The following is a 20,418-nucleotide window of genomic DNA, read 5'->3' on the forward strand; positions in this document are numbered from 1 at the left end:
AACATCACATACTGGCTGCATAAAATTCGGTACTATAAAATGTACATGAAGGCGCAGTGTTATGTTAGGACATACACATATATATATACCAATTTAAGCAGCCTGCATTGTAATTTGGATTATTGTCCTGATCTGTATGACTTTCAGATGTTCTTAATTTCTTACTTTAGCATTTGAAAAAACAGACCTACTACTAATTGAACTGAGCTACAAGAATTTATTAAATAAAATTGATGCACAGGTAAGCATTAAACAATTAAACACTGTGAGACACTTCACGATTCTGGAAGTAATCAAAGCATTTTCCCCTTTCCACTGTTAAGCTCTTTGGTCCTTGCAAGCTTTCAAGAAATGATGTTTGGAGCAACAGAATCAGGACCTTTGGGCTTTCATGCTGGAGTAGCAAGGCCAAGGAAGCTTCAGGAAAAAGGAAAGCAACCTAACTTTGCAGTTTTCTGCATTTAAAGTGTCCTTCTCCCTCCTCAACAAGTTTAACTACTTAGTTGAACTTTCAAGCTTTGGTGGGGTTTTGCATTTGGTTTGGTTTAGTTTTTTTTTTAATTTAAGTTTTGACACTTGATTAAGATTTTTCGTAATGGCTTTGGAACGTTCTTTATGAACTTTACTATATCTGAACATACTATGAGATAGATAGTATAAACCATGTATTGGCTAAATCATTTGGATAACCATTAGCTAATACTAAGATCTTGACTATTCTTTCTGTGTGTCCCTTTAATAAAGTACATACTAGACAGTCATTAAAAATCTGTGAGCTTTATTAGCTAAAATACCTCTTAAAGTAGATGGAAAAATGAAATAAAACAAACCAAAGATGGTTAGATCATACTATTTATGGTATCAGAATTGCATTAAAGCATAGAACATCACATATATTGAGAGATAATATTTTACTGAAATTCATTAAAGGAATTTATCCCAATCTCGTTATACAAACAAACTTTTCTCATGTATACTAGTCAAAATTCTCATATATGCTAGTCAAAAGAGGTGAATTTGGTCTCAGTGTAGAGGTGTAGATACCCTTTTACTCCTATAAGGCATATGATGATGAGACAGCAAGTATCAACTATCAGGTTAATCAGATTAACCAATCAACTGGACCAAAATTTAGGGAAGTTATTTCCTGTAACATGCAAATGATAATTTTGAAGGTTTTTTTTCCTGGAACTTCACTTCTACTGCTGACTCTTACAATATTTTATTAAAAAGTTCAAATGTGGTGAAATACCTAGGTTACTGGCTAGCTCAAAAGACTGGGTTCCCCAGACCAAGGAGGTGCCAGACCAGTGCTCTTTACCACAAAGTCTGTGTGACATTTGTTAGAGGGTTTCTTTGTCTGCATGTTTTGAAATGCTCAGGTTTTTCACAGCACTGTTTACTGCAGATAAATTCATGTTGCTGCTCTTTTTTTTATTTAGTGTATTTCTCTAGCCAGTATTCTCAGCTGCGTTTTTCATATCCAGACAGTATAACCTATTACTGTATGTCATGCATTTTAATTGGGGGAAGATTACAATTCACATAGTTAAACTGTAATTTAATTTAATATAAATAGTTTTTACTCCTATAGCTGTACAGGTGATTTAGATAAAAGGAAGAGGTAATGTTGGAAAGTAATCTGCAGTATAACGAAAACATTCTGTTTCTTTAGTCATCAATCCTCAGCTTTGTTAGAGTTGCTTAACCAGCATAAACTTTGTATGATCAGAAAGAATATCTGATGTTTGATACCTTTAACATCTTAGATCTGTCTGGATTCAATATGCAAGTTTGTGCCCTTACGTTTCTTAGTAAGCTCCTTATGTTCTATGTAAATAGCACAAGAAGCATATGTAATTTTAATATGGAGAGATTATTATTGTAGGATCATAAGATAATTCAGGTTGGAAGGGACTTCAGGAGGTCTCTAGTCCAACACCTGACTCAAAGCAGGGCCAGCTGTGGGGTTAGACCCCGCTGTTCTGGATTTGGTCCAGTCAGGAGTCCAAAGATGGAGACTGCACAGAAGTCGTCTTGCAAGAAAATCCATTATCGTTCTAACGCTGAAGATAGTAGTTACTGAATATAAAAATCTAATTTTCAAATAGATATTACAAGTAAGTGTTCTGTTTGCATATTAATGCATTAGGTCACTTCTGCTGTGCTTTTTAGAACAGACATTTGTTTGCATTCGTAAAACCATCTGCATTTTTGCAGTATCTTAACTGCTTAGCATGCCGTGTCCTTCGAAGTGTACACTTCCTACCATACGAAGTATGCTAGTTAGTGGAGTACGACTCCAGACGTAAATTTTAGTCTTAGATGATTCCTCTCTTTTCCACAAACTCTTTTTTCTGCTTCTATTAAAAAACCCCAAGAATTTAGTGCAACTATTTAACTATAAAGCTGCTGTATATTTGCCCCCGGCTTAAAATAAAGGGAAGAATCTGTTTATGTAACAATTTTGGAAGTGCTTTAAAGAGATATTATTTACCTCAAGAATTAAAGAATTGTCTCAAATAAGAAATAATGCCCAGGAAATGCAGCTTCACTGACAATGTAGCAAGCTTTTTCGTAAAGCATGCAAATGAAGGTAATGTTACATTCCCTGCCTGGCAAAGACTGCTTCTAACTTAGGAAATATGTGACCATGATCTGTTTTATTAAAAATGGCTAAAAGCAGGAGAAGATTTTTCAGCACTTTTTACTTCAGAATGTTCTTTTGATTAGATCTGATGTTTGTTCTGCTCGATACCACTAAAGGAGTCTGTGGAAACACGAGTGCGAAATTCTGCATTTCATGTGAAAGTATGACTGACAAGTGTTGAGGTTCGTATGGTTCGGGGCAGCCCTTCCTCAGGATACTGTCTGCTCTTTTGTAGAAGTAGCAAATACACTTAACAGAGGAGATGAAGCTGGGAAGGAAGAGGCTGGCTTTGAATGACAGGGAAGTTGGCTGGCCGATGTGCAAGTGTCAAGTGTCTCTGGGATGAGTTTTCCAGTTTCAGGCTGGAGGGGAGGAGTGGGTGGAGAGTGCATGTGAAACTGAGATTTCTGCTCCTGGGCTCACATGAAGAAATCTCAAACAGCTCAGTATTTAATAACCTGCTAGGTACTATACCAGGCAGTGTAAACAGTTGTGATTGCATTTTCAAAAATCAAGTCTGGTAATGTCCAAGTAGCTGCTGTTCCTTGGCCCTGTTCTGAGATGGATGGTTGGTCTTGATCCAGAGAAATGCCGGCTGTAACTCATCTTGCTGCTGCTTGATTCACAAGCTAAATCAGTTTCTGACCACTGAATATATTTCAATTATCTCTTTCATTGTAAAATATTTAAGTATAGCTTTTGTAGTCACTCTTTGGAATTGAGTTCATATGGATGGCTGTCTTTCCAGGTAAAAGGATGAGGCCATGGGTTAACTCTAACTTGCAGTACTGTTTTTAAGAGAATTCGTGAATGTTGACTGTCAGCTTTACAACAAGCATATTGGTTAGGCTCACGTAGAAGTAGTACAAGGAGTCATTTCTTCTTGTTTTATTGTTTCGCAACATCAAGATTTTCTGTGCCCATGATGAGAACATCAAGCGGAAATAACCAGATGAAACAACGCTACCGCTCTAGCTGCGGCCTGGTGATTCCAAGCCAGAATATGGATTATTGACCACAGTATAGTGGGTCTAGAAGAAAGGCACCTTTTAAAACCCCTGTTTTTCTAGATCTTCTTACTGGCCATTACCAGCTTTGTCCCTTTTTATTTCCTGTCCCACAACTTGTTAGAAAGGAAGCATAAGAGTATAACATCCTAGAGAAATCTTTTTCATCATTTAAAAGAAATTGATGAGAATTTAATGTTTTTACAATGACTTCATTTCAACAGCGTGGCACATTTGGGAAGACCTTGCCTGCAATCCCCCAAATTTGAGCCCCTGCAGAGGTCCACTTATTGGAACCTGTCTGGAAATAAAAGCCACAGGGATACAACAATAAAATAGTTTCATTACAACATCAGAAAACTCTGCCTAAGAAATTAATTTTTTTCTTTTTTTTTTTTTTTTACTTTTATAAGAATTCTCTAGCAGCTTGCAAAGTGGATAGTTCTGTTGCAGCGTGATGTTCAGTTCATATCTATTTGCGTGTAATTCAAACAGCTTTAAAATTTCTTTTGTCACCTATCGTTCAGAAGGATGTACAAGAAGTAAATAGTATGGAGAAATTTTCGCTTGACAACTGTGGTCAGGCCATCTTCAGGAAGGATACCCTGAAAACTATCCTGGAAACTATGGCTGGAAAACTTCCAAAAGTCCTTTCAGTGTTTGTGTGTTTCCCTATTATTTTTGGCATCATACAGTTCCATAATGCATACAGTTTGTTTCCATTTTCTGCCTGATAGCTGCAGCATTTTATACTTAGTGGGCTAATCAAACAAATAACATTGTTCAGTACTGGGAAGAGATTAATGTGTTCTATGTCTGGTTCTCTCCCCACTCTAAATAACACAGGTTTTTTCTTTGCAAAAATGTACCAGATAAGGAACGAACCAAAATGTTGGCTTGACAAATATTATTAGTAGAGTAGGTCCAAAGTACGAGTGATTCAGTCATCTGTCAGCCTGATAAATGGATTAGTGTAAGAGGTGTTCCAGTGGGGAAATGCAGCCCATAGGGCTTCCAGCTAATTATATTTAAGTTGTTTAGTACTGCTGGGAAGCAGCATCCAGGCAATTACTGAAAGCTTTGATGCAGTGTGCACTATTAGAGTGTGTGTTCAGAAACTCATTACGCTTTCGTGCTTGTGTTGGATGGCTTCTAGGAAGCTGACATGAAACAGAGAGCAGGAATCAATAACTAGAAAGGCATTTTAGTTAGCTTCTGATCCATTTCCTGATTCAGCAGCTTCTAGCCTAGAGTGTTTCATACAATTGCTGTAATGTAAGGGGAAAATGCGACTTAAATATATTAATTACCATATATATGCATCTGGTTACAGCGATGTGTAGCTGAAGTTCCACCCAAGATGGAGTTACAAAAAGGTCCTTTGGGGACAAGCTGCTCCCCAAATCCCCTGTGGCACATCCAAAGTGCCTGCCATCTCTGTTCCTAGTAAGTTGATTGTAGTTATTTCTCCTAAAGCCTGACCTGGCAATGGTTATTTATGCCTCCGCACCATCAAGATTATATTACCGCAGCGCCCATTGTATCCCACCTTCTTGGAAACTACAGCTAATCCAAAACAAAGCTGATGATATTGGCTACGCATGTTAAACCTTGTTTAAGAAAATTGTATGAGCTCTGTCTGCCGTGGGCTGCAATTCACAATACTGATGCACCTCGAGAAAACTGTACGTGCTTTGCATCGACCAAATGTGGGAAACAACAAATCCTTTCACGTACTGCTCTGAAGTTGGGTACCTCCAAGATGCGCGTGCTGAAAGCAATGAGGTATTTGCACAACGGGGGGCCAAAGACTTGAAAGTTCGTTTCCTAGGTTAGAATGACAGATCTACTCAGGGCAAAAGTTACATGAATTAAACTAAATTGTGTGGTTTTCTTTGTAAGCCTGCACTTACTTTTGAATCAGTTAATGGTGACCACTAGTGAAATGCAGAGGAGACTACATTTCTTTTTTTCTGTTTGTTCTTCTATGCTTTTGGCTGAGGTAGAGCTAAATAGACAAACAAGAGGATTACAGTTCAATGCTTCTGAAGGGGATAATTCTTTCCCACCTACCTGCAGTATCACAGATTTAATAATTAAGCGCTTTTTCTTTATGTTTCCATCACAACAGTCCTACACATGCTGTGCTTTTTGTTTCATGTTTTATAAAGTTCAGCAGAAATCTCATGAGTTACTGTCAAGAGAGAAGTATTTTTTTTAATCTGGACTTGTTAATTAGAAAAATAGCATTTGGTTTGCCTGAGGGTTGGTAAAATAAACGTGCTGTTTGATACGTGTATATCTTTCTGATAAAAATTATCAGAATTGCTGTGTTGTAGGCCACAGCATCCATGAATCCATGTACTGTAAAAAAATCCTCTTACAGTACTAAGAGGTTCCTGACAGCTGAGCTTTCCATAAATTCATTATTATTGCTAAAAGTACTGGCCTATCAAATAATGGTAGATAGCTCATGTATCTCCCATCTCTGAAACTATTGCACATGATATTCAGGGAATATCTACTACACTGAAATACACAGCTGAAGCAGAAAAAAGCTAAAGCTGTTGAACCGTCTGTGCAGGCAAAGCGTTGGCTGTGGTAAATGATTTTAAGAGTCCATGCTGTAACTGTGGCTTCCAGTCTGGCTCTAAGACTGGTTGTATTGAGTTACTGTTCGGGATGCTAAGAGTTAATTTATCTCTGGAGGAGCCTGCATAAAAGGGGTGGCAGAATATAGCCAAATTAAGGAGACAGTGCTTCCGAAATTCTTAATTTCATGATGTCCACTAGCTTTGAGAGTTAGTTAAGATGAAACGTGAAAAGAGTTTCCACTTGCAGTTTTGTGTTCCTTCGAGATACTTGCTTCAAAGTGGTAGTCCAGACTCTGTGAGCTGCACCTGAAAGACTGTCGTATTCTGGGGAGAGGCTCTCAAGTCTAAGTATTCTAAGTTTTTCTGGGAAGACGGGTTATTTCTGAGGTTTTTTTGTTGCTTTGGCTCAGATTTTACCATGGGAAGCCTTTTTTGCACTAGTGCTATAATGAATATTTATTTCAAAGTTGACTCTGATTTCTGACTGACTTTATTCCCTTCATCAAATCTGAGCATTCGTCTGTGGTAGATTTAAAATAAAAAAGCTCTCCTAACTTCCTTTAGAGGAGGTGGCTATGGAGGAAAGATAAGATACATAAGTGTCTAGAGAGGAAATTTTTTATCATAGCAAGCCATTAAATAGTATTTATTTACTCTATCAGACCTTAGGGCAAATACATTAATATGTAGGCGTTGCGTGGGTTTTTCTGAACAGAGATTGAAGTTCCAATGGATAGGTACTCTGTGGAAACACGGTAGAGAAACCCAGCACGTTGTGTTGTGTTAAAAATGGTGGTCGTGGTTCTGGCTCCACGTGACTGCAGTGTTATCCGTGATCCTAGTACAGACTAATTGCTGGTCATGCCCCAGGGGTAGCCACAGCTGTGGTTACGCTGCTGTGATTATATTTATATATAATGTTAATCCATAAAGAAACTACAAACCCAGCACATCAGCAGAAGTTTTGCAAATGTTGGAATGTTCTCTTCACTGGTCCGTACACTTTTTAAGAATTGCTTTAGAAGATACATTTTAGGTTATTTTTTTGCAGAAGGCTGGCATAATTATTGATGTCCCATTTGAATCTTCCGTATAGTCCTGGTTTACTACAAGTATAATCCCCCAGGGGTTGTTTGAAAATATTAAAGCTGTTTATCAATTTGAAAGAAAGCAAAATATTCATGTTGTGCACTAGGTATCCTGCATTGCTTTCCCGGAGATGTAGTGAAGGCTCTCAAAAATGCTTTTGTAGTTCAGTTTCTGTTGAAGATGGCCTATTTATCATTTAAACTCTCCTGTGCCTTTAAAAGCCAGAAAGGAGAGGGATAATAAATTAGTCACCCAATTAATGTTCTTTTATTATGCAACAGCGTTAAGAGAAATGTAATGAAACAGAATAGTAATGTCACTGGTTTGGTTTCTCCTCATCTGTGTTGTTTAGTAAAGAGAAATAAAACAATTTAGTTGAAGCTATGCAGAAATAGTATTTAAAGATAAATCAGATCGGAAAAATATTTAAGTATCTAAACCTATTTAGAGGAATTTAGTAGGATTTACAAAAACATCTTCCTACATAATGTAGCTAATTACTCTGAGTTTAAATCAAGAGGAAATCTACTATACTATTTAGGTGCTCCTACCCCTAGCCACCTGCACAGCTGATAATTTCTAGTGCCTCCTATAAATCTGGCCCCCAGTTTCAGTTTCTGAAAGTCATGCAGGTGCCTGCAAAAGGAAATGTACATATGAAGCAGTGGATAAATGTAGTATTTCATCTATGGCCTACTAAGGGCAGCACCAAATTCAGGCCTCCTTTAAGCGAAGGTCACTTTATTGACTTCTCAATGTAAATGGTGCTGGGCGGCTTGGCACTGACACCGAGCTCGTACCCTGCCGTGTCCCGGCAGGCAGCTGCTCTCTGACCGGCGCTGTGGGGACAGGGGTGAAAGGTGACATTGGTATTCTTCAGTTAAATTTGCACTTCTGATATAAGCAGGGGGTTTTGTATCGGCGGCCTGTGTGTGAGTTCATGTCAGGGTTTTCCGTGGTTTTGCTTCATGGAGGTTGTGTCCAATGGAGTAGCTGAGAGATAAGGAGATCGATGGACATATTTGCATTGGTTGGCTGACTTTTGTGGTTTCAGAAGTAGCACAACATCCAAAGTCAAACCGTGTGTACCAGATTTACAGTTAGTGAAAATGAATGAGATTTTTTAACTGTTATTTTTGGTTGATATTTAAACATGGTTAAATTTCCTGGCAGCTTAGCAGCCCAAGGCGTAACAACAGCAGTAACGCTAGCTAAATTGACACGTCCAATATTTTTCCTTACCTTTGCTTAAGGGATGACATTTTTAAGGTTGCTAACTATGAGAGCAGTTCAGTGTAACATTCAGGCCATTTCTTGTTCTTATTTCCTTTTCTGCTTCTGTTCCCCCTTTTGTGAGAAGCCCGCATTACTCGTGTGCCCGGAGTAAGGCTGCCATTGCAGGGAGAGAGCTGCAAGCATGGTGCTGCAGGGTCACGGCAGCACCTGGATTTTAGCTGAGGTGGGGAACCGCTTGTCTGACCTGCTGAAATACCCTGGTAGGAAGCTTCTTCTGCCCAGAAAGCTTACTGCCTGCAGGGACAGGACTGGCACGTAGTTAATAACACAAAGCACTGTTATTCATTACTCCATGCCTGTAGAGCAGAGGCACAGATTTAGAGAGCAGCATTCATATTGCCGGCCTTCGGTCATCTTACTGATGCCCCGAATGACCCGTGTGAAGAGAGCTCCCACTACCACATTCCTGTGACCGAGTCCTTTCAGCTCATGGAGGAAAGAACTGGCTTCCTAAATTAGAAGCCAGAATATTATCTGCGGCAGAATTTAGTCCACCTGTCTCTGGAAGGATGGTTGTAATTCTCTGACTCCACATATGGCCTGAACACACACCCACTCTCTCACTATATGTGTATGTATATGCACATATGTGTCCCTAAGTATGTGCTAGCACCAGCAGCTTAGCATGCACAGTGCTCATCACCATCCAGTGCTTTAGTTACAAAGCTAGACAATTGTTTTGGATCATAATATACTTAATTTATGACCAGGAAGGGATGACTTCATCACCTGATCTCCCTTTCTCCGTATTGCAAACTTTGGCTATATGTATGAAACCCAGTAACTTGTCTATGACTACAGGATAACTTGCATTTTCACAAGAATTCATCTTCTAGAAAAATCCCACTAAACCTTGATATCAACAAATGGAGAATCTCTGTATTCTCCTTTTGATAGCTGTGCTAATGGTTAGTCACAGGTGATGAAAAGCATGTGCTTTATTGCTCATTTGACTTTGGCGTCAGCTTCCAGGTGCTGATTTGTTTTATGTATACCCTTCTTTGCTAGATTAACAAGCCGGTTAGTACTTAGTGTTTTCTCCCCATGAAAATACTTAGGTGCTGTAATCAGGTCATCTGTCTTTTTTCTTTAATAAACCAAAGAAGTTGAACTCTCCAAATATTTCATATTAATGTATTTTCTACAGCACTCTAATCACTTTTTCAGCTGTATTCTCTGATCTCTGGTGGGTTTTTTTTTTCAATTTCTTTCTACGTTGCATGATCTTAAGGGTCTTTTCCAACCTTAACGATTCTATGATTCTATGATTGTGGAGACCTTAATCCTATTTTAAGTAGTGATAGGTTGTAATGTTAATATTACCAATGAAAGTTAAAAAATGAAAGTTTAAAAACCATTTTCTGTCTTTGCATACTGTTCATTTCAAAGCTTATATTAGCACTTTACCTCTGTATGAAATTAGATTTTAAGAAACTCTCTTATTGCTGATTAAAGCCTTATGGGTAGGGGCATCTGCTAGCATGACAAATCACTACAAACATCCACATGTATGCTCTCACCCAATCGTAAGGGAAATCTATGTAACTTTTAAGCATTACTGGCACTTATGAGTAATAAAATAATAATAAAAAAATCTTATCTTTCAATCTCTAATTTGTCTTTTTCCCCTCACTTCATTCTTGAAAATAATTTATTTACTTGGCTCTAGTCTTCACACAAAAAACTTTTTTAGTAGAGAGCCAGTATGAACATTTTTACCAAAAAGTTGTCTGGCAGAGTAACCAAAACCAGTCTTATTATAGGATTCGATTAGGTCTTCCAGCCTGTGTTACCAGTGCTGCCTGTACCGATACCTTCTGCCTGCTCTGTAGTGACATGGGAAGATGAATGGCCTTTAAGTGATCTCGTCACTGGTAAAAGCTACCAGTGATCCAGTATATAAGATGTGTAAACAGAACAAATGAAAACATGTCCCAGCCAATTTATGAGTATAATTATTACAGAAAGAATTAATACAATTTCTTCTATAACAATATTTTAATCTACAGTGCTACAATATGAGTATCTGGTATTCTACAGTGTCCTTTAAACTCCACGAATCTTGCAGAAGCCTCCATCACAGATCAACCAGTTATTTTCCTGGTATTTGTCATCAGAGCAGCCTCAGTATGTGTTAGTTACTGTTGCATAGCATAATGTCGGAGTATTGAATAGAGATAATTTTAATATAATAATACTCTTAACAATTTTCCCATAAGACATGGAGAAGTTTTAACAGAAAAATCCTCTAATTGTTGCTCGGATTTTCAGATTTTATATTTACGCAGTAATGCTTCTTAAGTGTATTATATTTTGCATAAACATAACATGCTCCACAGAAAAATGAGATGGGAGTCAATTCGAAAATAAGATGGAGAGATGACAACAGTCATCTCAGAATGCCACCTGAGAATTAGATAGGTAATTGTATGGGTAGCCAGGTAGATGGAGGTTCATATGCATTCAGTAGACAAACTCAGAAAATCCACGGACTTCTAGCTGTTGTATTGTTAATACTTTGTGATGCTTAAATAGTCATTTCCTGTCCCTTGTATAGTCATTCACCTCTGATTAGAATAGGTATAACTCTTTCTCAGGTGAGTAATTGTATTTGGTTAGATGGTGTACTTGCCTCACAGTGATGTAAATCAGGACATGTTGTAGTACTGCAGACTGAGAATTAGAACTGGATTTGTGAAGGCTTCTCCTGATGATGTGTTTAAATATGTTATTTATTAAATTGATTATATCATAAAATGATCCTTAATGTATATTTTTAAAAGCTGTTAGACATTTGTGTGGAAGAGTATAATTAATTTTAAAAGTCTCCAATGAATATCTCATTTCACTTTACAGCATTTAATTATTAGATTACATAGACAAAAACTGAGCATAAGACTTAAGGCTTGAAATGCAGGGGTAGGAAACTAGTCAAGATACATGGCGGTCGAATGGCAGAGGAGATATGAAATAAGGCTTTACTCATCATGCTCGATGGCAGGCATGGAAAAGTCTGCAAATAGGTTTATTATTGCAGAAGAAAACCAGTCTATCTTTCATGTTTGATTTTCATAAATGCGTTCCTTTAGACTTTCCCCCAAAAACATACAGGAAGGTAATTTCTTTGACCTACTTACTTCTTTTTGCACAGAAGTGACGCTCAATCAATTCCCACTGGAGGCTTTCTCAGGGAGCACTCTCCCACTGTTCTGAGGCAGCGCACTGGCATTTCAGTCCCGTGCTCAGCAGCGGTTCTGGATGAGGTGCTTGCTGATGTTATACTTGACCAAAGAGGCTGAAAATTGTTGAGCCAAGCTCAGGGTGTATTGGGATTCTTCCAGGTTCCTGAAAAAGTGCACGGCTTTGCAAAGCACTCGAATGCTATGAGTTGCTGGGGCTTGCCCTTGCCTCCCTAATTCTTTCTGTGATAGGTGTTGGGTTTTTTCCCCTTACGGTTCTGCCAAAGCTCCTAACTTGGGAGCTAGTACCTTGGCGAACGCCAAAAGCAAAAGGAGTCAAATGCTGGTGTTCTGATGAGGTGACGGAAACTGGCTTGATGGGTACCTCTGTCTCTCATTGCAGCCCCCTCAGCTGTCAGATGCGGTGATCTCCATGGTAACTCAAACCCCCAGACTCTTGACAGCAGCCTGCGAGGAGCAGCATTCAGCAGCTCAAGGGTCTCACGACCAGGTAAGCCAAAAGTAATTGCCAAACAAGAGCTTACCTCGGGTACGCGGTTTCCCATCCGACTGCCTTTCAGGTTTTTCCCTGGTGAAGCCATGCATGCAGTTAGTTTCTGTGCATATACGTGATGACATACTTCTACCGGTGCTCTCATTTAAGGCTACGGCACTCCAGCTCTCATATAGAGACGTTTGACAAAAAGTCTGCGTCTATTCAGGGTTGGTTTTTAAGCTACAGATTGAAGAGCCTCAGTGTAGTGAAGCCAAGAACTCCTGTACGAGTCTTTAAGTGGCTTCAGTGTTAAGTAATTGCTGTGGGAGGACATAACCCCAAAACACATCAGTGGTAAGATCCGTCTTACCGCTGTACCTACGCCACTGTCAGTGCTGCCCAGTCACTAACATTAGGCCTGAGCTCTCTTGCCCTCCTGGAAGGGACCAGAGACTGTTTTTGTGTGCATGTAACATTCATGGGCACTCTGCAGCCTTTTCAGATTGCTGCTGTGCTCTTTTCACATGACTTTCTAAATCCCTCACTGTGCTAATAACAGCATGTGGAGCATTCTGGTTAACATCTTAAGGAGGTACAAAATTCTTCCCCCTTTTTGGTGAATTATGGAGAAGATGTCAAGAAAAAACAAGATCTTTGCCATCTTGGGAAAATAATGCAGGGGCTATATAGCTGTATTCACTCTTCCAGTATCACTAATGCTGTGAATGAAAGTAGTATCTCTGGTCTTATGCACTTATATGTGTGTGGGTTTTATTACTCCTTTTTGTCATAAGGTTTCACTGGCATTTGTATTGAATTGTTTCTGTACCATGAAGATTGTATTTATTTTCTAAGTCCTTGGTTTCTATGCACCATTTTCTGCGTATTACCTGCATTTTCTTTCTTTCTTGCTACATAAGTCCACTTGGCTGTAATACACCGTCCCCATCTTACAAAGCAATCCATATTACTCTGAATAACCACTCTGCAACCTTTATTAACCAGTCTGACATTTTTTGTGCCGTAACTGCTATCAACAATATTTAATTTTGTATCATTGATGATACTCCTAGATAATGTTGAGCTGGTACTGGATGATTTTGTTGGAGTAATGTAGAGCACTCTTCTTCAATTATTATTTCCTGTTAACAGCTACTATTTTATATCTATATCTTACTCACATTTGATGATACTGATAATAGTTTCTTATTCTGAATGTTGTGTGGCTGTAAGTTAAATGCTGTTCAAAAGTCTGCGTGTTTCATTTATGGAGTAACTTCTATTGACCACAGTTTGTAACTTTATCAGATGATTAAATCAAACTTTCTGTTTTACTGACCAAGTTTCGATAAAGTGGTGTTGACTGGCATCATTTTTATTCCTGTAGTTTCCCAGTGAATTTGTAGAATCATAGAATCATTAGTGTTGGAAAAGACCCTTAAGATCATTGAGTCCAACCGTTAACCTATCACTGCCAAGTCCACCACTAAACCATGTCTTCAAGCACCACGTCTACCCGTCTTTTAAATACCTGCAGGGATGGAGACTCAACCACTTCCCTGGGCAGCCTGTTCCAGTGCCTGACTACTCTTTCGGTGAAGAAGTTTTTCCTAATATCCAACCTAAACCTCCCTTGGCGCAGCTTGAGGCCGTTTCCTCTCGTCCTATCACTTTTTACTTGGGAGAAGAGACCGACCCCCACCTCACTACAACCTCCTTTCAGGTAGCTGGAGAGAGCAATAAGGTCTCCCCTCAGCCTCCTCTTCTCCAGACTAAACAACCCCAGCTCCCTCAGCCTTTCCTCATAAGACTTGTGCTCTAGACTCTTCACCAACTTCGTTGCCCTTCTTTGGACATGCTCCAGCACCTCAATGTCCTTCTTGTAGTGAGGGGCCCAAAACTGAACACAGTACTCGAGGTGCAGCCTCACCAGAGCCGAGTACAGGGGCACTATCACCTCCCTGGTCCTGCTGGCCACACTATTCCTGATATAAGCCAGGATGCCATTGGCCCTCTTGGCCACCTGAGCACACTGCTGGCTCATGTTCAGGCAGCTGTCAACGAACACCCCCAGGTCCTTTTCTGCCAGGCAGCTCTCCAGCCACTCCTCCCCCAGTCTGTAGCATTGCATGGGGTTGTTGTGACCCAAGTGCAGGATCTGGCACTTGGCCTTGTTGAACCTCATACAGTTGGCCTCAGTCCTATGATCCAGCCTGTCCAGGTCCCTGTGTAGGCCCTTCCTACCGTCCGGCAGGTCAACACTCCCACCCAACTTGGTGTCTTCTGCACACTTACTGAGGGTGCACTCAAGCCCCTCATCCAGGTCATCAATAAAGATATTGAACAGGACCGGCCCCAACACTGAGCCCTGGGGAACACCACTGGTGACCGGCCGCCAACGGGATTTGACTCCATTTACCACCACTCTCTGGGCTCGGCCGTCCAGCCAGTTTTTAACCCAGCGCAGAGTGCACTCATCCAAGCCGTGAGCAGCCAGCTTCTCCAGGAGAATGCTGTGGGGGACAGTGTCAAAGGCCTTACTAAAGTCCAAGTAGACAACATCCACAGCCTTCCCCTCATCCACTAAGCGGGTCACCTTGTCATAGAAGGAGACCAGGTTAGTGAAGCAGGACTTCCCTTTCATAAACCCACACTGGCTGAGCCTGATCCCCCGGCTTTCCTGCACATGCCATGTAATGGCACTCAAGACGATCTGCTCCATGACCTTTCCTGACACCGAGGTCAGGCTGACAGGCCTGTAGTTCCCTGGATCCTCCTTCCGACCCTTCTTGTAGATGGGTGTCACATTTGCTAACTTCCAGTCATCTGGGACCTCCCCGGTTGACCAGGACTGCTGATAAATGATGGAGAGTGGCTTGGCAAGCTCCTCTGCCAGCTCCCTCAGTATCCTCAGGTGGATCCCGTCTGGCCCCATGGACTTGTGGGCATTCAGGTGGAGCAGCAGGTTGGTGACTGCCACCTCTTCGACAACTGAGGCTTCATTCTGCTTCCTATCTCCATCTCCCAGCTCAGGGGCCTGGAAACCCTGAGGATGATCAGTCTGACTACTAAAGACTGAGGCAAAGACATTAGGTACCTCAGCCTTCTCCTCATCCTTCATGGCAAAGTTTCCCTCCGCATCCAAAAAGGATGGAGATTCTCCCTGGCCCTCCTTATGTCACTGGTATATTTGTAAAAACATTTTTTGTTATCTTTAACTGCAGTGGCCAGTTTAAGTTCTAGCTGGGCCTTCTCCTTTCTAATCTCCCTGGATAACCTCACAACATCCTTGTAGTCCTCCTGAGTCACCTGCCTCTTCTTCCAAAGGCGGTAGGCTCTCCTTTTTTTCTTGAGTTCCAGCCAAGGCTCCCTGTTCAGCCTAGCCGGTCTTCTTCCCCACCCGTTCGTCTTTTGGCACATGAGGACGGCCTGCTCCTGCGCCTTTGAGATTTCCATCTTGAATAACATCCAGCCTTCCTGGACTCCTTTGCCCTTCAGGACTGCCTCCCAAGGGACTCTGCTAACCAGACTCCTAAACAGGCCAAAGTCTGCCCTTCTAAAGTTCAGGGTAGCGGTTTTGCTGACCCCCTTCCTTCCTTCTCCAAGAATCGAAAACTCTTATCATTTCATGGTCGCTGAGCCCAAGACAACCTCCGACCACCACATCAACCACCAGGCCTTCTCTGTTCATAAACAGCAGGTCCAGCGGGGCACCTCCCCTGGGTGGCTCCCTCCCCAGCTGCGTCAGGAAGTTATCATCTCCCACACACTCCAGAAACCTCCGAGACTGTTTCCTCTCTGCTGTGTTGTATTTCCAGCAGAGATCTGGTAAGTTGAAGTCTCCCATGAGAACAAGGGCTAGAGACTGTGAGACTTCAGCCAACCGCTTGTAGGATACTTCGTCTGTTTCCTCATCCTGGTTGGGTGGTCTATAACAGACTCCCACCGGGATATCTGCCTTATTAGCCTTCCCTCTGGTCTTTACCCATAAGCACTTGACCCTATCATTACCGTCATTGAGTTCTAGAGAATCACAAAACTCTCTAACGTATAAGGCTACCCGCCACCTCTCCTTCCTTGCCTATCCCTTCTAAAGAGCTTGTAGCCATCCATTGCAGCACTCCAGTTGTGTGAGTCACCCCACCATGTTTCCGTGATGGCGACCTCAACATAGTTTTCCTGCCGCGCAGTGGCTTCCAGCTCCTCCTGCTTATTGCCCATGCTGTGTGCATTGGTGTAAATGCACTTCAGTTGGGCTATAGATCTCTTCTCCCAACACAGGCATGCCACCCCTAGGCTCATCCCTAGCAAGCCTGGTTTTATCCCCCTCCCCCTTCGCATCTGGTTTAAAGCTCTCTCAATGAGGCCTGCTAACTCCTGAGCCAGAATCCTTCTCCCGCTTTGCGACAGGTGAACCCCATCTGTCTCCAGCAGGCCTGGTGCCATGCGAACTGTCCCATGACTGAGAAACCCAAAATTCTACCACTGGCACCAGCGTCTGAGCCACGTGTTAATGAGATGGGTCTTCCTGTTCCTTTCCATATGCCTCCTGGCTACTGATGGGATGGAGGAAAACACTACCTGCGCTCCTGATCCTTCAAGTAATCGCCCCAGTTCTGTGAAGTCCCTTTGTGCCTCTATCAGCTACCTCATCACTGCCAACCTGAACAACCAATAGTGGATAATAATCGGACGCTTTTACCAGCCTAGGGAGCTTCCTGGGAATGTCTCTTATCCTTATCCCAGGGAGGCAGCAGACTTCCCTATGGGATGGGTCCGGTCGGCATATCAGGCCCTCTGTTCCCCTCAGAAGGGAGTCACCTATGACAATTACCCTTCTGTTTTTCTTACCAGTGGCCGTTGTAGTGCATGGGGCTGACTGGTTCCCCCCAGTCAACCCCTTGGACGGATCACTGTCCGTATCTTCATCCTCCTGGTCCTCGAGTTCCAGAGCCTCATACCTACTGTGTAAGGGCACCTGGGGGGCGAGGTGGGCCGGGAGAGGATTATCCTTTATCAGTTTGCTGGTTATTTTGCCTGAGATTAATAATGGTTTAGAGCTCTTATAATTACTGAGATCGTACCACTTACCATCTTCAAATATTGGCAGAAAAAGCTAGAAGTCCTACTGAATTTTTCTGGTGTTCCCAAATGTATTGAAAATTAGCAGCATTGAAATGATACACTCGCAAACACTTTTAGGACTCTAAGGCGCAAATTATCTGGGTGTGCTAATTTAAAGTCATCTTTTAACATTTGTTTTGCTTACTAATGGCCTCCTTATCTGTAAAAATGTTTTTGTTTCTACTTACAGAGAAAAAAATATATGTTGGTTGGTTGGGGGTTTTTTGCATAGTGTGTTTGTATTCTTTTAAAACATGAATCAGAAGTTGGAGGCCCTCTGCTTTCTTGTCTGTTTTCTTTAGTCCAAAATTTCCTATTTGAATTAATTTCTAGCTAAGTTGTGGGTTTTTGTTGGGTTTGGTTTTTTTTTTTTCATAATATATATTTCAATCTAATTACACCCTTAACCCAGAATTAGAATGTGATTTTTTTGCCACAGGTTGCCTTTTTTGGACTGTTTAATAGTGGCCTTTGGTCCCTGGTGGCAGTGGGGTAGGGAGAGTCCTTCCACATTTTCATGTCTATATTTTCTCCCAAATGCAGAATTTTCCTCTGGTTTCATGGGCCAATGAACTTCCATGCTTGTGATGATTAACTAAACTTTACATATTGAATGTGCAGGTCCAGAGTGTAATTCGCTTTTGGTATTTGAAAAAGTACTCTAGGAATAAAATTTGGGAGCGCCTGATGTGTTACTACTGACTGCATGGCATTTCTAACTTATATCTCTCAGACGGACATCCTTCTTAGTTCTTTTCATGTTTTACAAATACATACTTAAGGAGCAGATCATCCAGTTCTCTGATATGGTTTGGTGGTTTGCTTTATCTCATATTACCAACACTATATCCTCATGGGATCTGCTAGCATATTATCTATATGAATTCAAGATCTTGTTCCCCTGGCTTATCAGTAATTCCGAGAGATAATGGTGCCAGTAATGTAGAGTACCATCTTCTATTTCTTTTTCTCTGGCTCTCTTTTGCTGAAAAGTTAGAAGTACTGATTTTAATGTTTTAGTAGTGGAGATCTCCCCCAGCAGTTTAAAGTGATAGCAACTATACAAAACATCTCCTCCTAAACAAGGCTTTACGGCCTCTCTTGCCTGTTTCCTTGGCCTCTGATTCTTCTCTCCACTCAGGTGTCCATACGTAGGGTTGGGTTTGTATTGCATCTGTTTCTGTAACACCTCCCAGTTTACTTGAGAAGCTTTTTGCTTGCCCTAGGTTGTCCTTATCCAGAGAGTAACCACGTCGGTGAGATGAAGCTTCTTCCCTAAACAGAGCTCCTTCTCGCCATGGATGCGAGTTGCCATTTCAAAGTCCATAACCTCTCAACTTTTCACCAGATACATAACCAGTAATTGATTATGAATCTTTTCACTTTCTGTCACTCTGAAGATCAGGCAGATCTCCGGGATCTCTTTCACGTATTCCTTACGAAACGTGCAGCTGGTCTTACACTAGCCAGAGATTTTGTAACGGGGAGTGACGGTACATGCTTAAGCACTTCTCCGTCTCATAGTAACACTGGGACTTTCCTCTCCACAAGAGAATGTCTCTAACCAGTCTAGGGTGAAGACAGAGCCAATACTGGTAGAAGATATCAGGTTTCGAAGAAGGAAGCTCTAGGAAGTTTTCATGTAACTTACTGGCATTAAATGTAGAAAATCCTTGTTGGATTTTGGAGAGTCGTTAGGAGCAGCGGTGCAGATCTGCTTAGGTGGTTCTGTAACAATCGTTTATCTGAACCAGTCAGAGGAAACCCAGAAGCAGAGAAAAACGTTAGGAATTTACAAAGTTAGTAATCATTTTTAGTGGATTTTCCCTTGTGCCTGGGAATGGACCACAGAAATTTCTTCGGTCCTGTGTTTTACTAGTTTAGTTGCCCGAGCTAGGGAAACAATTTTTACATGATGAGTATCAGACCGCTTTAGTACTTTCTACTAGGTAGGCACCAAAATTATTTCCCCAAGTTAATAGTGGCTTTTGAAAGTCATGGCCAAAATCTCTATCAAGACTAACAAAAATATGTTTTAACAAAATACAGTCATGTTAGTTTTGTCCCATGCATTTTTACTGTTATCATTGTTTATTATTGATATGATGGGGGTGACAATGATAAGATGCTGCCTATATCAAGATGATGTGTGATACGTTGTGTGAATGCATAGGGAATTACAGTATCTTGACTAGAAAACCTTAAGAGTGTAAAAAGCAAGATGAAGCAGAGAGATGAGGCAAAATTAGATGTGGAAACATGAAGAGTTGGGGGAGTTCAGTTAGAAACAGTAGGAGTATGCAGATGATACCTAGGAAGAAACAAATCACCCTTTATTAGGTTGATGTTTATTGTATGAATTAGTGACTTTGAATTTAAGAACGAGATGGATAGGATGTAAGTGGAAGATACTTCAAACATATCAGCTGATAATGCCAAACAGGTTTCTGTTGTTCAGGGAGCTTGGAATGGGTGCAGTTTGAGAATGTCAGAAATGAAATGTGATAGTGCAACTTGTGACTATTTTTGGTAGAAGTGCACAGGCACAGATTAACATAAGAAAATGTCCAATATTCTTTTTGAAAAATATTTCCAAAACAGTATTTTTTCAGAAGCATTCATTTGGTGTGACTGAGAAGAATGTTTCATTACATATAGGTCAGCATTAAGATGGTTGATTTTGATGAAAGGTGTGTCTTCTTTTTACATAAGAACAACATTGCATTTTGTACAAGGAAAGTAAAAAAAAAACTATGCTCAGACAGTTGGCCTGCCAAGTGCATGAGTTTGAAAATTATTATAATATACCCGTGCATACTTGTTCCTTAAAAACTTACAATTTTACAATTAGTTATTTTAATGGTTTGTTTTAATTTATTTAGAACTTCATCAATGGTATTGCACAGGCAGAGAGAGAAGTTTTCTGTATGGTAACAACAGATGCTGTTGGCACTAGAACCCACCAAATCATTTTGTTGGTCAG

The 20,418-nt window shown here is 40.8% G+C and overlaps 1 protein-coding gene across 7 annotated transcripts in view; it reads left to right on the forward strand.

Moving 5' to 3' along the window:
* TBL1X (transducin beta like 1 X-linked) overlaps positions 1-20,418 on the forward strand; it is a 205,561-nt gene that overhangs the window by 95,481 nt on the left and 89,662 nt on the right. For 5 of the 7 annotated variants that reach the window (XM_082337750.1, XM_082337748.1, XM_082337751.1 and 2 more), the window contains one exon: positions 12,219-12,326. The exons of the other annotated variants lie outside the window; for them this stretch is intronic. The gene's annotated coding sequence lies outside the window, so the exon portion shown is untranslated. Of the gene's footprint in view, positions 1-12,218; positions 12,327-20,418 lie in introns of those variants that run through there. 7 annotated transcript variants of the gene reach the window in all.

Source organism: Platalea leucorodia (genome assembly GCF_965183815.1).
Source record: "Platalea leucorodia genome assembly, chromosome: 2".
Classification (NCBI taxonomy): Eukaryota; Metazoa; Chordata; class Aves; order Pelecaniformes; family Threskiornithidae; genus Platalea; species Platalea leucorodia.